The sequence below is a fragment of the Oreochromis aureus genome, linkage group 12 (assembly GCF_013358895.1).
Source record: "Oreochromis aureus strain Israel breed Guangdong linkage group 12, ZZ_aureus, whole genome shotgun sequence".
Lineage (NCBI taxonomy): Eukaryota > Metazoa > Chordata > Actinopteri > Cichliformes > Cichlidae > Oreochromis > Oreochromis aureus.
Genome location: NC_052953.1, coordinates 33,114,600 through 33,134,198, shown reverse-complemented (window position 1 = coordinate 33,134,198; position 19,599 = coordinate 33,114,600). Strand labels below are relative to the sequence as shown.

At 37.8% G+C, this 19,599-nt stretch overlaps 1 pseudogene; it reads left to right on the top strand.

Annotated features, from left to right (window-relative positions):
- The first annotated feature begins 7,910 nt into the window (after window positions 1-7,910).
- LOC116321114 lies at window positions 7,911-8,029 on the top strand (annotated as a pseudogene).
- Window positions 8,030-19,599: the final 11,570 nt, after the last annotated feature.

Below are 19,599 nucleotides of genomic sequence, written 5' to 3'. Positions count from 1 at the left end.
ATCATAATCACATTGTGCTTATCCCAATAAAGAACCAGAGTGTCATAATAATGATACAAAATGCATATTGACCCACCTCTGTGGAATTACCATTTATGTTATTAAATATTTAAATAGGATATACTTAAAGTAAAAGAAATGCAACTATTGATCGTGCACCTGATTGTAATTGTGAAGAGAGAGTTTCAGTTCTGTTTTAAATTAGACCCTACATTAAATGTCTGTACTGTATATAGATCCATTCAATCAGCAGGCAAAAATTCAGACTGGTTTATTATGATTTTTGAAAAATATGTACACAAAGAAAGAGACATTCTAATGATTGCTGAATTTAAAGCAACTTCCTGATGATACACTGAAGACATACAGAGAGAGTGTGTCTGTCTACAGTAGGTGGTATGTACAGCAGCCTTTTTGATAAGGTGTCTAGGCAGATATTACTAGCTAACAAGACTACTACTTATCTAAATGAATGCAGAAACAGATCTAACTTAAATTTAAAATGTTATGTCTAAAAATATTGAGTGAAACCTCCCTAAATGTTAGTTAGGTTTGTCCAAAAGTCGAGTTTTAAAGGGCTTTTTTTCCCCTCCACAGATGGTATCTTTGCTGCACATGCGCAAATGTTGTCTGGTCCTTATAACAGCAGATGGGCAGAACAACTGCCATCTGTGGTGTTATGGAATTTCCACTGACCACTGTTTTAGTGTCAAGCTTCTTTGTTATACAGTGGGTAAAGTAAGTATTGAACACATCACCAATTTTCTAAGTAAATATATTTCTAAAGGTGCCATTGACACAAAATTATCATCAGATGTTAGTAACACATACAACAAAACACAACAAAATAAAGAAAATAAAGCAGGTAGAACATTTTTCTTCATGGTAGAACAGCTGCAAAGAAACAGCTTTTGTGAGAAGATCTGGGATCAGGAAATAATAAATGGACATTAGATAAGTGTTGTTGACAATTTATCATTTAAGGTAATATTTAACCACTGTTGCTATCATACTGTAGCATTCAAATGGGTGTGAGTAGGTGATGTTGTTCTGGAGGACATTGAACAAAAAGTCACCTCCAGGCTCTCTGTGAAGCTGTCTGGTGGCAAAACAGTGATGGAGTGCTGCGTCAGGTGACCTGACCTTCACATTCTGCTAAGATCCTTCAGGATCAGTTGAACTGAAGAGTAGCAGAAAAGTCACAAACATGGACATGACCCCATGACATTGTCTGAGAGAAGGAAAAATGTGGAAATGTGTTGTCAAAGTACCAGACAGCTACCTTTGGTGTGGGAGTCGCAAGTTTGATTCCCACCCGGTATCCAGTAAGGATCCTGGCTAGACACTCCCATGCTGAAACAAAGCCCTGGAATGGTGCGGCTATGTCTGCAGCCTGTCCGCAGCTCGGACACAAGCATTTCACTACATGTTGTACCCTGTAGGATTGTGTATGTGACAAGTAAAGGTTGTTTGATGTTTGTTAAAAACAAGTATTCACACAACCAGGCAGGGATTGTCTTTTCAGTTAGGAAGGCATTAAACCATCGTGAATCCATACTAGGACATCAGCAGGAACAGTTTATGCTCCTTTGTACGAGGAGGAACAGGGGAAGCACTGCCAGGGCCCTACGATATAACCTTCAGTGAGCTACTCATGTGCATGCTTCTAATGAAACTGTCAGAAACTCCATGAGGGTGGCATGAGGCCCTGAAATCCTAAGCCCTGGCCTGTGCTTACAGTAAGTACCATGCAGATTGGCATTCACCAAAGATATGCCCAGACCATCACACACCCACTACTACCACTGGAAGGAAGGAAAATCCAAAAACTTAAATCCAATCACAAACACAAATAAAAGGCTTTTATTAGTTTTATATACATGATTCACATCCAGTACATACAGATAAAGAAGATTATAGTCAGAAAGGATGGTTCTCTCTGAATTGTCTACATGTATCCTTCATTCTCTACTTTGGAGCTCCTTACATTACATTTCTTTCCCACTGAAATTTTTCGGCAGTGTGGGTTTGTGTGTACTGACCCATGATGATAGATTATTCTAATTAAGCTATGCAGACAACAGCGGCCCATCAAGAGGCAAGACTCATTAATTCACTACTTTAAAATATGAATCATTGAATGTAAATGGGAAAAGGTCCCAAATTAGTTTCTGCATGAGGAGGCGTGCCGGGAAGGAAGCCACAGTGTTACCGAAGCATCGTTGCTGACCTCTAACAGTCATTTAAATTATCTTACAACATACATTCATCAATTTGTCAGTATCACTTTTTTATGCCAAGCCATCAATCATTATGCAAAAACATCATAAGACTGCAGGAGTTAGTTGATGCCAATCCTTTTTTTCAACAGTTTTACTAAAGCTTTGTGAGATTATTTAAATAGCTGAAGCAAGCATTGTCATTTGGATGCTCTTTAACTGGATTCCACACTCTATCACTATGATACCCAAAGTCATAGCTTATGTGTAGGTATCCTTTTGATTGCTTGAATTGTGATTTTCACTGCTGTACCTGAACATGATGAGAGCAACAAAAAAAAGAGTTGGAGCCCACAGACTGGAAAACATGGAGGATTGTGCAGCTCTCACCTTGTTTTTAAAGGAAAGGGGGATTTTTGAGGACTGTGGCTGAGTATGAGATCCTTATTCCTTTTCCCAGATCTCAACCTCACATATGTGCCAAATTAAGCTAGGAGACAGAATAAACAGAAGAGAAGAACTGAGAAAAGAAGCCATATACATCTGGGACAGAACCAAACCAATCCAGTACAAATCCCTAATGCTATCTGTAGTGATGCATACAAAATATGTGAAATTGCTCTTTTCCAGTAGTGAAGGAATTAGCAAGTGAATTAAGGAGCTTTGCTGAAGAACTGTGTGCCAATGACAAAGTGAGTTTAAAATCCAGGAGAAAATAACCAGACTCTTTATATTCCATGCATACAGCATCTTCAGTATCTCCAAAGACATGCATAATGTGTTTAAACACTATGTATGTAATACAGATTGTGTCGTAAGGAAGATTTGTAGTAGCAGGGAGACCCAAAAATAAGGTGATCGTTTATTGAGGCTCATGAAAAAATTCCCATATATAATACTGAAGTTTAACCAAACCCCAAATCCAAACATACAGTACAAGGAAAAATCACACAGTAAAAAACAGAGGGGAACATTTAAAGACAAAGAGGGCGAACACTGGTCTAGACAACTTCCAGTTTTTGCTGCTAAGCCTCGCTTCCAAGTATTACAGTCAAAACCTTTTAGTGCTGTTAGAATTACCTCACAAACAGTATGTCTTCCTGTGCAGGTGACTGTACTAACAGCCTTTCCGACAAGTACGGACTCCAGTTTTTGGTGAGTGAAATTCTACTATTTTATCATTGTTAGCTAACATACCCCACAACCCCGAATTGGATAAGGAGAAGAAAATAGATGCATGGGTTAGCTAGCACAAGTTAGCAAGAATTCTGCTAACCTGTAATGCTAACCTTAGCTATTAGCTAATGACCAAATCTCTGGCTTTAAAGCTTCAAAATATGGAGGGTTATGCTACAGCCTTATCTGCAGTTTGTTGTCCTTTTCCCATTTCTATTCTCAGTCCACATATTTACACTACTAAATAGTTAGTTTGCTAGTTTGTGCATCATTCATTTCTTTTTATTTAGTGAAATTGTCCAGTAAAATAAAAATAAAAAATGATGACAATGCTGTACAATCTAAACCTAAAATCCACTGTATCTCATTGGAAACAGAACAGAATAGCTAAATATGATGAGTCGCAAGCCACCTTTTTTTTTTTTTTTTTTTTTAGATCAACACACACGTCTTTGCTAAAATGAAAACAGTCCAAAAATTGCTTTTAAACCTTCCCCCAGGAATTTTGTGTTTCTATTGTAAGTTAGCACCTTCAGTGAAAGGTGCTAACTTCAGTACGTTCCATGCTTTCCTGTAAGTGTATTTGTGTCATGATTTCTGACTGAACTCTACCTTAACCATCTATGGTAAAGAATATTTAGCACTTATTGCATCAAACCAGTTTCCCCTTTGGAGGAAATGAAATTTCCTCTCTGCATACAAAGTGGATGAAAGTTATCAAAGAAAGTAATGAACATGAATCAATTTTTAATGGTACATTAATAAATTATTTTTTGCTTCATAATTTCCTGAGGCAGGAACACGGGCTCTTTAACTTTCCCTGAAGCCTTCGGCAAATCTGCTCTCGTTACTGAAGTAAATTTTACACATGATATACAGGGATGAGGAAGAAGGGGAGATGGCACATACAGACAAATATTACAAGACTATAAATTCTTACATGAGTTCAGAAATATGCATGAACCCATAAACAAATGGATATACAGAAAAAAAAGCCTTAGTCAGGAAAAGTAAATCACTTCCTTAGCTTATCACACACGAGAAGAAAGCATGCTGTGTAAAATATGATGATAGTTTCTTCTGGTAAATAACCAGCCCCTTGCAAGCAGCAACGCCTGCACCTTTACAGGCTAAATAATTTGAGCTTGGGCTTCTTTTAGAGTAAACTGCTGTGGCTGTAAGTCTGCGTGAGATGGAAAGAGATCAACGGAGAGTTTGAGGAAACAGTTTTTATTTATTTGCCAGCAATGTTATTAACCTGCAGTTAGCCAGAATGGCTACTATTGTGTTTTACCCGGGTCTCATTTCTCTACATTCTCTACAGTTACAAAGCAAAAGAAATAGTGTGTGTAAAGTTTATACAGTCTATAGCATTGCAATGGCAATACCTATAGTAAATATGCCAAGTTCATATTTACATCAAAGAGTCTAGCTTTGGTAGTGACTCCAGGAGACTCTACTTAGGCATAACATTTCTTGTGCCAAGTTTCTTCCTTGCATTTCATTTTTTACAGGTACAGAAAGCTACTTCATATCCTTTGCCAGTTGTTGAATCAACAATTAGGCTAATATAAATGTTGGGAAGAAGCCGGAGTACTTACTGAAAAGCTGCAGATGATCCACACAGGCACACACAAAAGGCTTCAGCCAACCAGAACATTCAAGCCAAGAACCTTCTTGCTGTGATGCAGCAGTGCTGACCATTGCACCACCCAAATGCATTATTTAATTTCTTAACTTTCTTCTTTTATCGATCAGTGAAAATTTAACTGAACGGATTCCTGAGGGTTGCATTACCTCTTCCAGAAAAAAGGGAAATGTGCTTTTTATCCACGTGAAATAAAAAGCTTGTACTGCAGCACTGCAGTTATTTATATATCTGTAACTTAGCTGCACTCATGTTCATTGAACTCAAAATTCTCTTTTGTAACTTTTTTTTTCTTCAAATTTAGACCTTTGACTCGTTAATGGCCTGGCTTCTCCACTGCGGCTGTATTAATGTTAGAAATACCTCTGTTCTTCAGGTGCATTTAGCTGTTTTTACACACAAACTTCAGATTTTGAACCTTTCTTTTCCAAGACCATGGCTGTTCTTTCTCATCATTCTTTCTCATAGCACACAGCAGAAAATAGTCCACTTCAAAATGATTCACACAGTATTAGGAATATTTTGTGTGGTTTAGGTGGGAAGCTACTTAGAGAGCAAGGTGGCAGCACACATGGCAGCAGTTAATGCATCAGACTATCAGCGACTTTTTTGTTGTGTGTGTGTGTTTATGTTGTCATATACACAAACTTTCACCAAGACGCTGGCCAGTGAAATATATAAATGCATTGGATATTTGCATGCACATCGACTTTTGCTGGGTAACATCTATGCCTAAGGTCTGAGGGGGAAAATGTTTACTTATTGGTGTCTTGTGTTTGGACCAAAACCCAGAATTTTGGGTTCACACCAGCCAGAACAATCCAGCTAAGGATGTTGGGAGTTGCAGATATTTAACAGAAAAACATTTAACAAATAAATCGATACAATTTCATTGGCAATGCATCCAGATAGGTATAACTCTTAAACATCATTATCATGTTGATGCTGAAGAAAGAGGATTTCCAGTGTCATTGTGAAAGAGCTTCTGGAAGACTTAAAAGATATGACCCCTTGCTAGTGAGACTAACAGAGAAGTCAGGTGTCCAAAGCCACAAGGAATCATCTTCTGGATTTTTTTTTCCTGTAATGATGACTTGATGTGCTGACACTTATCAAATCAGTTCTGTCTGTTAACAATCAGATAATTTAAAAAAACTTACCAGGCATTTTTAATTACGCCCTTTCACAAGCTGCCCCAAAACACATCGTCTCCTGGAAACAGCATCACCACCATACATCTGTCAGCTTTTCAAACGTGTTCCTTTATTCAAACAAGTTTTCCGATTTACATATCAAATGTTTGCAATTATCAGAAGCAGAAATTGAGGCTGGTCACCAACTGGCTCTCTGTAATTCAGCCACAATCGCTGCTCATTCATAACTGATGGGCCTGTAGGGCAGCAAGATGGCCTCCCTCCAAATTTCTAACAATCTCAAAGCCCAGGAGAGCTTGAAAACATTTTCACTGTAAGACAGCATGCATTCCCTCAAGATTATTCTAATAGCGGAGAGAGGACAAAAGAAGGAATCTGACCTTTAGCTGCACATGATTTTTTGTGCGGTGTCTCATTATGTGTGCTGCTCCTCAGAGATTCAACAAGTGTTTAGATCACTGCCATTTTCCACATAACTGTGTGTGGACTGGTTTGTTAAATGTTCCAGTGAGTTAACACTGCTTCTTGTTAAATGTAATCTTTTGCGATAGGGGCATATTTACCATGTGCAATGTTGTTGTGTTGGGCTGTATGTTGCATGAAGAGCGGCACGCGTTTATCAGCAGCACCTGCAAGGCATAGAGTAATGTATGCAAATCCAAGCCACGTACTTTTAATTAGTGTCTGACTCTTTTTTTACCCCTAGCATTTAACTCAAATGCTGTGTGTTTATGTGTGTGCATGTGTGCACATTAGGTCCACTTTGTTGTGTTTTCAGGTTGCTCATCTGCATGTTAAGCACACATCAGGGAAACTCCCAGGAAAGACTCCTGACTTAATCAAATCTTCATGAATCACTTCAATCAGAAGTCTGTTCTTGAAACATTTCATTAAATATGATATATTATTATTAGTAGTATCATACAGTTATCAAATAAACCTGTAAGCCTATTTAAACATTTCATTCAGCTATTTTAATGTTCTTATTTTACATTAAGGAAACCAACCCCATTCTTCATATCCTAAATGAGCTTTCTTTGCAATTGGAGTTTAGCATTTGCATCAATAACTGTTAACAATACAAAATTTGCACATACAGCAAATAAATTCTCATGTTGAACTTGATCTGAAACACACTCAGATACTTTAGGACTTAAAATAATTGTGAGCATCAGTGAATTATGCTTCTACCAAAGTATAAGATAGCATGATGTTATTAATAAGCAAACTTCAGTTCAGTGTTTACATCTAGAACTGAGTCAAGTTTATTTATAAGCACATTTAAAACAGCCAGCTGTTGCAGTGCGATACAGCTAAACAGAGTAAAATACATAAAACACTAAAGTGGATTTAAGAAAGAAAACACAAAATGAGAAAAAACAAGTAAAGCAGCAGATATGAAAAGTAATAACGAATAAAAATGGGTTTGGAAAGTGTCTTTTTGGGGAGATTCTGACAGAAGTAGGTAGTTTATTCCACAATTTATTAGCAGCTTAATTAACAAAGGCTTAATCTCCTCTGTGTTTTAATGTGGATTTCAGGCCAGCAAAAGAGTACTCTGATTACCACTTGTGCCCACAGGGACAGACTACCACAACTCAGGACTCCAGGACTGAAAAGTAATAGTAATGCCAAAAAAAATAACAAGTGGATAACTCCATCTTTTCTCTACAGTCTGTTGCTTTAAGGCTCTGGTTCTCAAACTTCTTTACGACTTTCGGCCATACCACCCTGAGCACGCCCGATCTCGTCTGATCTCGGAAGTTAAGTAGGATTGGGCTTGGTTAGTACTTGGATGAGAGACCGCTTGGGAATACCAGGTGCTGTAAGCTTTGTGGGGTGGCTGTAGCTCAGGCAGTAGATCAGGTCATCCACTGAACGGAAGGTTGGTGGTTCAATTCCTGGCTTCCCCTTAGCCTGCATTCCTTGGGCAAGATACTAGGCATGCAGACTATGTTGCTCTCCGATGCATCCATTGGAGTATGAATGTTAGATAGGCACTAACAGATTAGAAAAAGTGATTGGGTGAATGAATTAGTTGTATAAAGCGCTTTGAGTGCTCAGATTGAGTAGAAAAACGCTATATAAGAACCAGTCCATTTACCATTTTGGCCTGCCCCACAGTTTTAATCGATCATTCACTCAGTGATGAAAAAGTATTTAAGCGTAATATTTGTGAACTAAAGGTCATGATAGCAGCAATAGCAAACTCGCATAGATATTTTAGACTCATTTAGTTTTCTTTACCTCCAAGTTTTTATTATTAAAAAAACCTTATAATAAAGCGATGTAATGGAACATGCTGCACATTTCATAGCCTGCCTTTCTTCTCGCTTCTGAATGTTGAACGTCATTTAACAACAATAAAATTACAGCAGTGCTAATGCTAATCTGTACTGATGACTTAGCAAAATCAGGATGGTGTGTTCACCAAACATTTAACCAAACATTTAACCACGGGGCTTCTCAGTAACCGAGTAGAAAACAGTGCTTACACCCTACTGCCACCGTACCAGCTTTGTCTGGTTAAATATTACACAGAGCTTGTAATCACTGTTCTCCTATCAGTATTGACTGCTGCCTGTGCTGATGACACCATTATGTGCTCTGGGCCAGAGGCTGCCAGCTTATTGATTTTCAGGCTGGGTGGGCAGTACTGCTGGAATCCTCTAATGACAGTTATGGGATTGTTCCAGTGGAGGCTCAAGCCTGTGTGTATGTGTATAATTCAGTGTTTTCTGCTTTTCCAGACCTACTGGGTCACATCTGCATGTCTTCATCTTATTAGACACTTTCATCTTTTTAGGTTCTCTATTAGCAGGTAACTGTGTGTTGTCAGGATATCACGTTGTGTTGAAACTTGTCAGTGAGATCCTGATGAAATAAGTAACATGAAAGGAATGTGTTGGCATTTAAGGATTAGCTTTTATTGGAAAAATATTTCAAATAAAACAAAAAACTGGTAATGTAACCACAGTTTGATACGATTGGTACTTAATGTCATGTTGTGCTACTCTCTGCTTGGCAGTTGGTTTGACATTAAGCGCGAAGACTTTCTGGTATTGCAATTAAGAATCATTTGAAGTGCAGATTATCTCTAAGTAGAGTTGAATGCAGTCTCCGTTCGAGATGGGTTGGCTGAAGACTGTCCAGCTCTTGACACCCACCATGGGGTAAATGGAACTGTCACTACTAAATCCCAAGGAATAAATGATAGGCCAAAGTGTTTGTGTGTGTAACAGAGAGAAAATGTGTTTCATATTCAGACAGGGTAAAAGAGAGAGGGAGCAGTCACAGAAGTCGATAGAAAAGCTATAAAGCATATTCAATAAAAAAAAATGAAGCATACCTCTTTAAGAATATTGCCCATCTTGAATGTAACTGGGAACATGCTGGCGACAGAAGATGAATTCCTCCATTTAGTTGTCTCCGGTTCGGGGATGGTTTCTGCAAACCTCAAGACTTCTCATTAAAAATTCATGGCACTGTCACCAGTGAAATGGGAAAATAAAAAAATACAAAATAAATAACTTGTAAAAGAAGGAGAAGGGCCACACTACACCATCACAACACCATCTCTACCACCCATGGATTATCCATCATACCTCAAGATCAGATAAAAATCAAAGTATCTGCATCCCCCAAATGCATAAATTAATTTGTTTTTTCATTTTTATGTAATTGGGTCACAATTGTGCTTCCTTCAAAAGATGCTTTGTAGTATAGAAATGGCATTTCTATTAAAGGCAGTTTCCATTTGAAGAGTTGTTATCATAAAAGGAGAAAAATGTCTCTATATGAAGTCTGCAAGCTCTACTAAATGCTGTTTTTCTAAACCCAGATCCACAAATTTAGGCATAAAGACTTACTAGTGGCAGTGACTTTGGTGGTACTGGCATCTTAGAATGAAAGGTTCTCTGTTTTTTCTCTTAAAGTGAATAGTAAGCTTTTTTTTTTTTTTTTTTTTTTTTTTTTGCTGGTCAACACTTTGCAACTTGTGCCTTGTTTACCCAGATTATTGGAAATAGATAAAAGTGGCTGTGGTGAACTCATACTATAGGAATATATGGTGATGTAAAAGAGTGTACAAAGGTGCACACATGTGGACAACATCTGATGTAGAAGGTACAATCTGAAAAAGACAGGAGACTGCAAGGTGGTGTCAGGAGATAATGAAATTAGCCAGCAATGAATGGTAGTCTGTACACAGCAAAAACTCCAGTGTTAAATTAACACTGGAGAGTGTTTATGAGTCCACACCTCTGAGTGTTAAATATAACACTGTTGAGTGTTAAATGAACACTTTTGACAGTGTTATATTTTTAAAAGTAACTCAGTTTTGAAGATTAACAATGACTAACACTGAGCAGTGCTGATTTTCTAACACTGGAATATTTCTAACATTTTGAGTTATTTTCCAGTGTTAGAAAATCAGCACTGCTCAGTGTTAGTCATGTTAATCTTCAAAACTGACGAGTTACTTTAAAAAATATAACACTGTCAAAAGTGTTCATTTAACACTCAACAGTGTTATATTTAACACTCAGAGGTGTGAACTCATATAAACACTCTCCAGTGTTAATTTAACACTGGAGTTTTTGCTGTGTAGGATGTCTTTCGAAACCAAGAAAAAGTGAGTGAAGGCAGAGGCAAGGATTAAATAGTGGAAGCTGACAGCTGAAGTAGTGAGGGAAACTGCCACACCAAAGATATTTGGTGTGGTTTGGACAGAGGACAAAGAGACTTGGTGGTGCAATGAGGAAGTACAAAAATGTATTTAACAGAAGATGCTATCAAAGAAAAGGTGGGATAGTCGGGGAGATGAAGAAAGTATTGGGGAGCTAGGCATTCAACAAAGAGAAATGTGACAAAGAAAAAGGAAAAGGCTTATTTTGAGTTGCATTGTGAGGTTGGACACTAAGGAAGGAGAAAAAGACTTGTATCTATTGGGTAGGCAGAGAGATCGAGCTAGAAAGGATGTGCAGCAGGTGACGGTGGTTAAGGATAAAGATGCAAGTATACTAACAAGTGAAGACAGTGTTGAGAAGCTGGAAGGAGTACTTTCAGGAGCTGACAAATAAAGAAAATAGAAATACGAGGAGAGATGAAGGATAATTAGTGAATCAGGAAATGCAAAGGGCTAGTAAGGAGGAAGTAAGGGGAAGCTATGAAGAGAATGAAAAGCAGAAAGCATCCAACCATCCAAAGGAATGGACAGTGCACAAGAGAGGTGAAGAAGAGAGTGTAGGCAGGGTGGAGTGGGTGGAGATGAGTGTTGGAGGTGATTTGTGAAAAAAATGGTAGTGAAACCTGCTATGATGTATAGTTTGTAGACATTGACCCTAACAGGAAAAAGACAGGAGATGGAGGTGGCAGAGTTGAAGGTGTTAAGGTTTTCACTGGGAGACACCGGGATTAGAAATGAGTGAATCAGAAGGACAGCTCTTGTTGAGCAGTTTGAAGACAGAGAAAGAGCAGCAAAACTGAGATGCTTTGGAAATATGCAAAGGAGGGATAGTGGATATATTGGACACAGGATGGACATGGAAATGAAGCTGCCAGGCAGGAGGAAAAGAGGAAGTTCACAGAGAAGATTCATGGATATAATGAAGGAGGACATGCAGAAGATTGGTATGATGCTAAGGATAGGGTGAGATGGAGACAGATGATCTGCTGTGATGACCCCTTCAGGGGGCAGTCGGAAGAAAAAGACTATATGAAGTCACTGGATAAACAACACAGTTCACATGTAAATGAAAAGATTTATTTAGAATTTGTTGGCATTTGATGATTCCTTCAGTTTAATGATCAGGACAGGAAAGAGACGGGAGGAGGAGAGCGTAATAGACACCAAAGCATCAGAGTTTAGCCAGTACAAAACAAGGACTGCACCACACATTACTGTATAACTGAAATCTGCCCAAGAGAAATGTTCTTCAGATCTCCTGTGTGGCTATACTGATGAGAGGAGTGGATGAATGCCAGTGAGGTGACATTTCAGAAAGCAAATACATCTGTGTGTGCTTTTGATATATTGGAAGGAAAATTAAAAAAATTATGGTGGCAAGAATTCTATATGTGCATGGAAACATGGTCTTCTGACATGCTAGATTCAGCTTGTCATATGCTAATCCTCCTTCCTGCTCTTTTTCAAGTGTTTGAGAAAAGATTGAACAGTGGAAGCAAAAATGGAGACAGATGATCAATCTGCAACATATTCCCTGGAGTTTGGATTTTTCTAGACAAATGAAATGTCAGTTGCATTAGTGTGAATTTTGATTGGTTCGCCTGGTATAGTAGGGCACAGAGCTGGCTTAAAAATATGATGCAGAGGCGATGAGATGCTCCCTCTGTTCGAGAATCTGCCTGTTTTCACATGTTATTCCATTTTCTGATCATTTAATCCCAGACTAACTTTGGGAAACGTGCTATGAGAACTCAGAGGGAAGAGGTCCGTCTAATTTGATTGATGACTTTGCGTTTGGGACTCTAAGGTCAAGGAAATAATAACCAGCCTGCTGCACAGCTGTAACATTAAATTGGTTTTGACTGCTAGGATTAAATGGCACAGAAATTTGTTCCAGTCAAATGTCACTCTTTCATCTTCCACTCATGAGGATTCAATTACAGAGAATTAATTAAAGTTTATATAATATTTATTCCTAAATCTTCAACTTGGGCTTATTTGGAAAAAAATAAACCATGTAATATGAGTCTTCAGCTGCCATTCACCACCAAACAAGTAGCTGCCAAGAAAAAGCCAACACTTTATGGACCATGTGATAATTAGGACAGATTTGAGACAAATTAATTTGTAAAGACTACCCGAGGGTTTCCGTTTCTCTTAAGCTTATAATGGCTCAATTAGTCTAATGGTTAGTGAAAATACTGCTCTACACAAACAATGCCCCAAGTGTAAAGAGTGCTGCACCTTGGGAAGGCTGCAATCCTAAAACAAACCACTTAAATTCAAAAAAAGCATTTTCAGAGGCACAAGGAATCACTGCTTTTGTACAGTCTGAGACACCTGTGAGTACAACTTTAAGGCACTAGAATATTTTAGATTACTTCTTTTGTCTCTTCTATAAAAAGACAAAATAGCACAAAACAAACTTGTATAAGCTTGCAGATTGCTCTACATCTAGAATGGAGGGACAAACTCTGTATTTAAGATGAGGGAAAACTAAATGAGAGAAATGATAAAAAGGGGAAAAGACACTTCCATAGACTCAGTGGAGTGGCATGAGAAAAAGTCACAAGGGGTCAGCTGGGTAGCTTAGCAGCAAAGGTCAGACTGCTGTGGTTAATAACAAGAATGTGTTTAACCCTGTTTTAATGATTACCAGGGTCACATCAAATCAGTTGTATAGCCAGAAATCTCATTCAAAGGTTGAAAAGGCTTCACAGGTATAAAAACACATTAAAACAGGGTGAAAAGATATATATAACTGATATATTTGAAAAGACGTTTATATAAACAAACATGCACACCACCACACTCCAGGCAAGAGACTAAACCCCACTTTGTCCCTGATGCATTCTTTGAGGTGTTGTTATGTATGTGTTAGTTAGAAAGTACATATTTTTGTATATTATTTTTATTGTTATTATTATTATACATATTAGCTTCTGTCCATAGTCTTCCTGTTAAATCCAGCTATTGGTTCCTAGGGTATATAGTAGATTGGGAGGTAGAGTGTTCAGCTTCCAGACTCTGTGGAACCAGCTCCCAGTTTGGATTCGGAGACAGACAACCTCGCTACTTTAAAGGTTAGATAATTAGAGCTGGATCAGGTGACTTTGAACTCTCTTCTTCCTGTGCAAATTTGTGCACAGCTGACATTATGCACCAGTTATCACTGGGCGTACATATGCTGAAGGAGATAAGATGGCTAGTAGCAGGGTGCCATTGTTTTGGCATCATTCAGGCTTTGTGTGGCTGATTACGCCCTCTCTGCATACAGGACTGTGTTTGATTTGCTCTGTGTGATCTGGGGATTTTACTGCAAAGCAAATTCACATCTAGTATCATTCTCTGTAATATCAGCAATACTGCTAAGGAGTCACAGAAAGGTACTTGTCATCCATGTTTTCCCAATATAGCTCTAAGCAGGCTCACATGAAAGAGGCTGTGTTGACAGCCTGTGACCAAACTTGGTCCAGCCTACTGGAAGCAGAGCAGCTGATTCTGCAAATATTTTACTGTAAGAGATTCTTCACAATGCAAACACTGCTCCTTCAGCCAAAGCACTGTGTGAGTGTGTGATGGTTTCATAGATAGGCTATGAAAATGCTGCATGAATTTATGTGTCCTTTAAAAGCTTTGTTTGGTTAGTAACACTGCTAAAGTGCTGAAAAGGTTTTTCTGATTAAAATAACAAAACAAACAAAAAAAAAAGTCAAAAGTCAAAACTTAAAAAAAAAAAACTGTGTCAGTTAACTCACTTATTACTACTCATCACTGCACAGGGATTACAGTTAAATGAAGGCGTTAGTGGCCTATTCTTTGCACATTTTAGTCCTGTTTTTTCAGCAGCAGCTGCAGTTTTAAATGGTGTGAATGCAAATAAAAAAAAGCAGAATTCAAACCAGTAAGTGGGCAAATTCAGCATAAGGTTAGCCAGTTCAAAGTTTCAGATATATTAAATGGTAAATGGATGCGTTCTTATGTAACACTTTTCTAATTGAGCACTGAAAATGCTTTATACAATGAATCTATAGGTGTCATTCACCCATTCACACATGCACCTCTTGCTACATTTAAGTGCTTTCTTTCAATCATACTCTGATGAACTTCGGGAAAAACATGGGGCTCTGTATCATGCTCAAGGATACTCTGGCACATAGAATGAAGCAATCAGGGATTAAACTACCAACCTTCTGATTAGTAGCTGACCTCCTGTGCCACAGCCACCCAGGATTCAGGTTTAGAGAAGGTATAAAATGATTTGGATTTATAACATTGGTATTTACTGGAGAATAAGTTGATCAGCAGACACATGTCCTATCACTTATTGCAATGATAAGCTGTTTTGGAGCAAATTAGCATGGCGACGGAGGAAATGAACTAAAAAAAACCCACAGTTACATGAGAGTTTATGTCACTGTGCCACAAATCCCGTTTTTAAGTACAGGACTGTTATTAATCTTCTTCTTGTTGTGTGTGTGCACAAATCAGAAGAAAGCTACCTTAAAGAGAGAGTGGTTTCAAAAGGATAAAAAATAAAATGTCTCACTTGAAATAGATGAAGGCTCAGGATTAGATAAAAAGAAATGATTTTGGACTGTAACTCATACAGAAGGAATTAAGTAGCATACCAGAAACCTTGAGGTAACAATGTGATCTACCATCATGATTATGTTTCTTGGATCTACTTAAAAGAAAAAAACTTTTCTGGTAGAATTTTGACATCATGGATCTGTCATTTCTGAGCTCTAGAAATACAGGCATGCACAAACAAGTGTGTATGTGTGTTGGGGCAGTGCGTGTGCTCCCCAGGAAAAGATATGAAAACCTCTTGTCAATGGGATGTCAGCTCGCTTGCTGTTGGGCTGAGCAGCTGGCTAGCTGATATCAGTCAGCGCCCTCTCAAAGCATTTGCTGAACCCTATCAGGTTGTGTTCATCAGCTGAAGTAGACGGGACGAGCCAGGAGAGAGTGTCTGTCCCGCTGACGCAGCAGCGTCGCCCAGACCTGTCCAAACACTGTCCCGCTCTGGATCCAGTGTCGCTTCAATAGACAGGCCGCCTGTGCTGGCAGCCCAACCGTGACTGCTCCGGTTACAGCTCCTCTCGCTGAATCATATCGTCTTTATTTGATCTTCTTTATTACACTCTCTCCAAAGTGGCACATACAAAGTGAAATAGTTTAGCGTTTCATTTCTTGACGACGACGATGGTGGGAGATATGAACATTAATAGTGACAACAATACAAAGTGTTAGTAATTCAGCTTAAATTAAATCATATAACACATCAAATAGAAAAGGACAAAAGATAGTGGGAACAAATCACATTCAAACAAGCCTCGACCTTTTTGTCTCTTGTCAGTTTGTTTTTCTTTATATGCCAGCTCTTTCCATCTATTTTAGTTTGTTCTAGCTCAAAATATCCATTATTTATCAGGTTTTTTTCTTGCTACTTAGTACTAAAGCATTTCTAAAAAAAAACTAAAATAAAAAAACCAGCTGAAAACACTGCAGGATCACACAGAAAGAGACTTAAAGGCACTCTTCCCTCCTAATGAACTGAGCTCAGCAGCGTTTTTGATCTGATCTGACAATACAAGCATCCTCTGATTCAGGCTATTGAACTTTGTTTTAAACCTTATTTGCTCGTTTACACTTCCATGTTTGTATTCTTGGGCTAAAGTTGCTTTTTTCAGAATAATCCTTATTTGTCTCATACTGTGTATTGATGCAACTCCTCAGTTAAGCTTTTCACCACCCACAACTATTTCTGAATCTCTCTCCCTTACAAACCAAAAATATAAATGGTGGATTGATGGGACTTCTGTGTTCTCATGATAGATATGAGCATCCACCGCCATAAAAGTATAAACCAAAAAGTGGGTCCCCTTTAATATGACTGAAATTAGAGAAACTATTCCTCAAGTGCAGAATTAAGTGTTTGTGTTCAGGTCGTTTCTTGAGTTTAAGCAGCCGCGATGAAGTCTAAAAGCTAAACAAACTATAGTGTGACCAACCTGTACTCTTTGATATGAAAAAGGTTTACAAGTTGATACTTTAGAAATATAATGTACCTGAATTTTTATGTTAAATTATGTAGCCATGGCAACATGTTTGCTTTTGGTGTACTTTGATAATGTTAAACTGTCATAAAGCTCTGGTAACCTTACAACCTCACTTTATTTATTCATATTTATTTACATAAACCGCACAGCTTCTACACTGTAAAGTCTCAGTTTCATTGAATGCATTTATCTGTGACTGCAATTTGAATGTTATTGCACTGCTGATCAACCACTCATGCAAGGATCAGGTCTATGTGCTTGTAATGTTTCTCTAATCGTTCAGATGCTACACTGCATTGTATTAAATAACATTTTGAAGATTTTTCACTGTATTTAAAAAAAATATTAATTCTCAATGTGTTTATGTACCTTTCATTTTATCATTTCATATAAGTCACATTGACCCTTCCTGTAGTAGAATTTCAGGAAGTGCCCTATAAGGTTATTACACAACACTTCCTTATTAGGACCTTCAATCGATTTCCAGTGCTTTCCACTCATGCATTGAAACCATACTGTCAAACATCTCAATCTAAAAACAATAAGAATCTTTATAAAATGGTTTTCATGTGACTGAGTATGTGAAGAGAATACTGAATTAGGAGGACACAGGTTCCTGATTTAAAATATAGTATTGTCTTTCTCTGCATGATGTAATTGTCAGGGGCTCCGTCTGTGATCCAGCATTTTGTGTTTATTTTTGTATTTGTGATTTCTTATGTGAAAGGATGTTAAGGCAAAGCAAATAATAATCCTAGAACTTGAGTTTAGTTTATGTTTCTCCTAGGTCTTCTGTGTCAGGTCATTTATTTCCTGTCTGTGTTTTTTCCTGTTGTCACGCCTGGGTCATGTCTACATCTCTCCTTGTTTCATGTTTTATTTTGAAGAGTTTTTGTGTTCTATGTTCATTGTTTTAGTTTCGCTTTCCCCGTTGTGTCATGACGTTTATTTGTGTCAGCTGTTTCCCCGTGTGTTTCCACTTCCCCTGATCACCTCCTGTGTGTGTATTTAGTCTATGTGTTGTCATTAAGTCTTTGTCAGGATGTCTGTTCTACTTGCTTCCCTTCAAGTCATGTACCTCTCGTCATAGTTGTCATAGTTATCGTAGTGGTCATAGTTGTTTCTCAGTTTTACAGTCTCTTTTCAGCTTGTAAAAGTTATTTAGTTTTCCCAGTTTATGTTTAGTTTAGTTTTGCCCAAGCTGATCTCGCCTTATATGTTGTTTCTCGTGCATCAATCCAACATAGGCTCGCTTGTGTTTAAACTCCAGTTCTGTACTCCTGTGTCCGCAATTGGGTCCATATCTAAAATGCACTGGCTGCTCAGCCATGACATTAATGATGTTATTCTTTATAGATTTCTTTATAGCTATATAAAATATTAACCTTGGCATCTATTGGCCAATGTCACATTTCATATATCCCCAAGCATAAATAGTCAAGATTAATATTTGTCTTTTTAGATTGATATTTGGCTAAATCAGACTGTAATGCACTGATAGGGTTTGTTTCCCTGTGTTATTTCACTTTAGACCTATCTGGAAACTAGAAACACCTTTTCTAATCAGCACTTCATTGCACTGTGAAGCCGATGGCAATCTCAAGAATTTTATTTATTATACCTCAACTCTTATATCACCAAAAGGAATGGAGATAGTATAGTTTATGATGTATAGTGAATAGTTTATGAAGTAACATCTCTGCTGGCAAATCAATAACAATGCGTCTGAGTGAAAATAATATCTAGATGTGGTCTTCTGGTGCAGTCGCACAGAAATTGCCTCCTCCTTGTATCCCTGCTCGCATTAATTCAGCTCACGTGAGAGATATCGATCACATTTTTGGCCAGTTCAATGTTTTGTTAAAAGTATAAAACCTAAGGAGGTTAGGGAAATTAAGTTCTTCCTGTAATTTAACAACAATTTATATTTTTGCTTTTTTTAACAATAAACTCAGCCTACACACACAAACACCAATGCAAGCACACATGGCAGGCATCATAGTTAAGAGCAGAAAGTCATTTTTTCTCAGGCTTTGTTTGATAGAGTGTCATCTGAAATACCACCTGCTGATAAATTGCTCTGCAGGCAAAAAGGAGGAAGGCAATAGAAAGAATCTATGAAAATATTTCTCCTTCGGTAATACCTGCCCATCAATCTCCCCTCGGGTACATGCTGCAGAGACAGCAGAATTTAGAAAATGTCCTCTTCAATAATGCAGCAGAATTTTTTGCTTAACCTGACTCTTGAAACATTGGAAATTTGTCACACTCTCATAAAAACCAAGCTGTCAAGTGTTTCACTGCAGAGTCCTGCTGCAGGATGTGTTTACTAATGCATGCATTTAAAAAGTAGATACTGGAGTAAAATAAATATCACACTGAATATGTAACACATTTGATGCTGACTGAGCATTATAATTACTAGATTTTACTTTATATGCGCAGTGCAATTCAAATAGTTGCAGGTACAGTAGGAATCTACAGAGATAGCTGATATTAACCATAGATTATATAAAGAAAATGGATGTAGCTATGGCGATATCAACCATTGGTTTCTAGAATGCATTTTGAAACCACATTCAGTAACTAATCTGCATCTCTTGGAATATTTTAAATAAAATTATATTAGTTTGTTGCTTGGCATGAATTG